The sequence below is a fragment of the Anser brachyrhynchus genome (genome assembly GCF_964034855.1).
Source record: "Anser brachyrhynchus genome assembly, chromosome: 1".
Lineage (NCBI taxonomy): Eukaryota > Metazoa > Chordata > Aves > Anseriformes > Anatidae > Anser > Anser brachyrhynchus.
The window spans coordinates 144,914,741-144,920,740 of NC_137694.1; positions in this window are offsets into that span (position 1 = coordinate 144,914,741).

Sequence of the window (6,000 nt, forward strand, 5' to 3'; positions counted from 1 at the left end):
GGCATTGGAATGGACTGCCCAGGGTGGTGGTTGAGTCACCATCCCTGGAGGTCTTTAAAAGACGTTTAGATGTAGCCCTTAGTGATGTGGTTTAGTGTAGGACTTGTTAGTGTTAGGGCAGAGGTTGGACTAGATGATCTTAGAGGTCTCTTCCAACCTAGACGATTCTGTGATTCTGTGATTCTGTGAAAAATTACTATGGATGCTGTTTCAATAAATTAATCTGTCCAAGCAGAGGGCTACCAGTTAAGGAAAGTTTCTGGTAAAAAACACACAGTTTCTTTAGTGAATGTGCTAACAGGCAATGAAAGAATTTTTCTCCCAATTTTCTTCATTTTTTTTTCTCCCAGGTATACATAAACTTTTGTATGCCATATAAAAAGATTACTTGTAAGGCAAGGAAAAAAGATTTGTGTATTTGCATATGCCATGCTAAAAGCAACTCCATATATCAGCCATCCTGTTTAACAGTCTGCCAAGTTAGATCAAACCTACCTTTGCTGCTAATCTGCTCTAATATACTTAAATGCAATCTGAAGTGGAGGAAGGATGCTTCTCCACCTCTGGAATACACTGGCCCTTTTGTGAGATGCTAAGTAATCTATTAATTAGATTAATAATTTGTCTCAGTGCCTTCATTTCAAAGAAATCATCTACACCTTAATTTTGTGTGATGTCCCTATAAGGATACAACAGTAGAAAGGGAGCAGGCTAGACTTCCTTAGCATGCTGAATCCCTGTTTACAACAAAAATAGAAAAGGTGCACCATGTGTTGACCTTGGCCACCAGCCTGTTAGTAAGTACAATCCAGGCAGATACATTTTACTAGATATGATCATCAAAAAGTGGATTATGTAGCTGAACTCTGTTCCAGTGCTGAAGCATTCAAAATCTATTTGGAAAAGTGTCAGCAATATAGTGCTTGTATCCATAAGAAGCCCCTGGCAGCAGCTTCTGCACAGGTTATTATGCTATCACCTGAAACCAATTGCCTGAAACAAGCTGAAATAAGTTCTTCCTTAAAACATCCTACTCTGAATTCTCATTAGGTATTTGGACTAGCTTAGCAGCTGGTTTCAGACTTCCTTTAAGAAACAGAAAGATGACTTTGATTGCTGGGCAGAGAGCTTCATGAGTTGGCGTTTTTTGTTTGTTTATTTTGTTGTTATTGTCAATGATGTTTTCTGCCCTTTAGGTATGGAGGCTTTTCAGTTTCTTTAGAAATGACTGATAAATTCCTGTGCACTGGTCTATTTATTTAATTTCTGTAATGTGCCCATTTATAGGACAAAAGATTAAGTTTTAATGTAATGATGCACAGCTATGGTCAAGGTTCTCCATTAATTAGGAATAGAAGAGAAACTAATGACATGTTCACAACATGCAGTGAAACATGTTTAATTAACATGGAGAGGCCTCCAAAAATAGTATCTAACTGAGCTAGCTCCAAAAGCAGTAATATTGCATTTACTTGGCAAACCACTTAAGCTAATTAGCCTTGCAATGAGAGCGGGCTTAGTAGCTCAGTTATATTGTCCTTCCTCTGCAGGCATACTGCTTCTGGGCCTAAGTGAGGGATCTGGCACTGTTTTTCACCCTGTGAACTTGCTACCATAATCCTGCTTGCTGCTTGCCTCCCAGACTTTGCCACATGTTCCCCTATATTTACGGCAGACTCGTGTGGCCTGGTCACTGGATACTGTTGTCTCATGGGCTGACCATACTGATATTGTCAAGTTCAACATGTGCTTAAATGTTCATGGTATTATGACATATATATCTCATATATATATATATTATATCATAATGACATAATATATTGATATATATATAGCTGCACTTTGTATCACTGAAAAGCAAAATTAACTAAAAGATAAATTAGAAAGATATCCGTAAAAAACAATAACTGAAAGTGTAACATTATGCACAGTCTGTTTACAATAAAGACTGAATACTCTGTAGAAGTAGAAAGAAAAGAATACCAGTAGGAATTACAGAATCACAGAATGGCTGAGGTTGGAAGGGATTTCTGAAGATCATCTAGTCCAACTCCTCTGCTGAGCAGGATCACCAGGAGCACATTGCGCAGGACAGCATCCCGGCAGGTTTTGAATATCTCCAGAGAAGGAGACTCCACAACCTCTCTGGGCAACCTGTGCCAGTGCTCTGTCACCCTCACAGTAAAGAAGTGCCCCCTTGTATTCAGCTGGTACCTCCTGTGCTTCAGTTTGTTCAAATGGTAACAGACATTTGGGGCAAGACATTTGGGGCAGACATTTGGGGCACTTAGTTGGCAAGCAGAAGAGTATCCCAAATAGGGCAGCATAGGACAACAGAATCAAAATTCATAGTTGGAACATAATAGTAAGTGCCCAGAGAATTGTAATGGCTAGCTTCTGCTGTTCTTAAAGTACAGAAGTTTCTACAAAGAGACCATAAATATATTTCTAAAGCTATGACAACCTACATGTGGGAGTGTAGGAAGCCTTAAACCTCTGGCTCATCAACACGTTAGTTTCTGATGTATGCTGAGACATTTAAAGGTATCATATTTATATCTTCATAATCATAGAATGGCTCAGGTCGGAAGGGACCTTAAAGATCATCTTGTTCCAACCCCCCTGACATAGACAGGGATGTCACCTACTAGATCAGGTTACCAAAAGTCCCATCCAACCTGGCCTTGAACACTTCCAGGGATGGGGCATGCACAGCTTCTCTGGGCAACCTGGTCTTGTGTTTCACCACCCTCATCTGGAAGAATTTCCTCCTAACATCTAATCTAAATCTACTCTCTTTCAGTTTAAAGCCACTCCCCCTTCTCTTGTCATTGTCTGCCTGAGCAAAAAAAAGTTGTTCTTCATTTTTTTAAGCCCCCTTTAAGTATTGAAAATCTGCAATGAGGTCTTCCCTGAGCTTTCTCTTCTTCAGGCTGAACATCCCCAGCTCTCTTAGCCTTTCTTCACAGGAGAGATGCTCCAGCCCTCTGATCAACTTTGTAGCCCTCTTCTGGACCCACTCTAGCAGATCAATATCTTTCTTGTGCTGGGGGCTTACATATGCTATTCAACATGCTTGATGTGAAGATTAGGTATCTTGTTTTGCCATAAAAATTCTGGAGCAGTAATTATGAAAGAACATTTGTGCATATATAACAGTAACACATTAATAATAAATAGTAGCACAGTAATAATAAAATTAGTTTTTTTGTTGTTGGTGGTGGTTTTTTTTTAGTGAACATGCTGCCTTCTTTGTGTGGAAGCAAACAACCAAAATTTTTCATTTATAGGAAAAGAGAAAAAAAACAAACTGTGGAAAAAAGTACTACACTTTAACAGTGATACCAAATTTGAATAAGAAGTATATTATATATATAGTGAGTTAAAGTGTCTTTGCTTACTACCTAATACCTTTGTAAAACAAAGACATCTGCGTGAACTAAGATTTTATATAATTTCATATTTTGTCAGAAAGAAGCAGAGGTGTTATTACCTACATAATATATTAAATAATAGAAATTGTATGGAAAGAGAGATGAATCCCCCAAAGCTTTTTCAGTTATTCTTTTTCTTTTCAAAATAATAATAATAATAATAATAATAATAATAATAATAATAATCAAGTAGAGAAAAATAAAAATGCATTCTTGTGTTACTGTTTTTTAAAAAGGAGAAAATTTGTTTTTATGCAGATGCAGTTTGCCAGATTTCATCCTTGAGTAGATTCTTAAAGGCTATTATTTGTTTGTCAAAGAAATGATGGCTGAAACTGAACCACTACAACTCAGGTAGACAACACTATAATAAAGTGAGTAGCATTCCTCTAAAATATAAGGAGAACTGATTGTTGTATTTATTACCTTGAGACTAAATCCAGAAATGAGAGTGATTTTTTTTTTCTTAGTGGTGTTTTGTTTTAAAAAAATATGTGTAGGCTGTTCATTTATAGTGACTTCATCTCAAAATCTCTTGGGAACAAAAGCCGTGAATCAACTGGCCTGTTATTTGATGCCAATATTCAAAAAATTACAAACTGAAAGCCACAGCCCTGTCTCAAGTGTCCAGATCCTCAACTCAAGGGGTAGAGAATAAAACTTTTTAGAAAGTGTTTCCCAACAGAATGACAGCTGTCACCACTAGTTTATGAAGATCTCAGTCTCACTGGCATTCATGAATGACTAACTCGTTGAGACTTCTGATTTATAGACAGAGAAATAAAATTAATATAAGAATTTTGAAAACAGCACCCTTCCTCTACCAGAAAGATAACCTGAATAAGAAGACAGATCATTTGGTTATATGACTGACAATTTTGAAGGTATTTTTGGCATATCTGTCCCAACTGTGAGCTAATTTTTAGTTTGAATAAGGACATAATCATGAGTTAATTATAATCAACATACTTCTCTTTTGTAAGTAATGTCACCTGCATACATAATCTGCAATATAGTCCAAAAAGTTTTCCTTCAGCAAGTGAAATAACATATAGATGTAATGTAACTCAGGACTCTTAAAGCACAGAGAAACACCAGGGTTTCACCAAGGTGAGCACAGGCTAACAACACTTTACCCAGCTTCTAGCTCAAATTTTCCAGTGCATGTTGACATTTATGTTACCCCAGATGGGCTACTACTTGTGTCCAGTGAGCTAGATTATGGATAGCTTGCTGGATTGGGGTAACTGCTGGAGGATAGGGAAACACAGATGCTCTGGTAGATACACTGTTAGCATGTGGGATTTTCCTAATAAAGTTTGGTGGCAATTGTAGCAGAAATGACAGTTCCAGGTAACACAGATATTGCTGTGAGGAACAAAAATATATAAAGTAAACCTAAACTCCAGCTCACTGGGGATCTGAGGGTGGTACTATTAAGTTGCAAGTTACTGATGAAAGGACACCAGTGTTTGCTCTTGTTTTCCTCTTCCAAAACAAGACTGAAAATCAGAAATAGCTGATGGTAGTAATACTGAAGTCAAGCTTTAAAATCTCAAAATGCAGTGTAAGATATGGCGTCCACAATCTACAGCCCCTGTGTGTTTTAGCCAAGTTAAAGATCAATAATTTGGCTTTTCAACTGACTATCCCTAAAACACACTCTCAGGATGTATTTTTGTCTGAAAACAGCAAAAAGAAACAAAGGAATTGAAGAATGTTGAAACTCTGACTACATCTTAAAGAGAGAGTTCATTGTTCATTTTGCAACTATCTGTTTCAGTACTAGAAAGAAAGAAACTAGGATAAAATTACATTGTTAATTTTCTGGGGTTATAATGAAGTTTCTAAACTAACAAAGAATGAACTGAATTGTATCTGAGAAAGAGGTAGTGAATCTACTGTATAAAACAAGTAAACACATACCTACTTGATAAACTTTACTTTTAGCTCTCAAGATCAGATTTTTCTTTATCAATTTACTTAGAAATCCAAATAGGCAGAAGTTTTTAAAGGCTTACCAGATAGTTTACCTGGGTGATTTCTGAATCGCCACATATCATGAGAGAAGGTAGTATTTTTCCCTGGCCTTCATTATTTATTTTTTTTTTCCAGTTGAGTTTCAGCATTGCATAGAGTGGTAGACTTTTCCGTATCTGTTCTTTTCGCCTATACTTCAAACTCCTTTAAAATTAACAAAATTGCACTATGAGCTTTAAGCACACAGCAAAGGAATAGTGCAGGATATGAAAAGCTAATTTTTTAGTCAGTAATTACTGCTCTTTTAACATTACTTTTTTTTTTTTTTTTTTTCTTTAAGCTGGTATTAATTCCATCCCCAACTTTGCTCCTGAGATCACTTATTGTGAGTGTAAAACAAGAATCCCTCTTCATCCTCTGCACTGTGATCTTTGAATTAAACCATTTGAATGGGCTATGTGCTAGGTAAGGTTCCATAGGGTTTATTAAAGGAAATTGTCTTAACAAATATGTCTGTTTCATTTGATTCTGAGGAATAATTGGTTAATGAGGGAATGATTACTTTGTTCAGACATGATTACTGAAG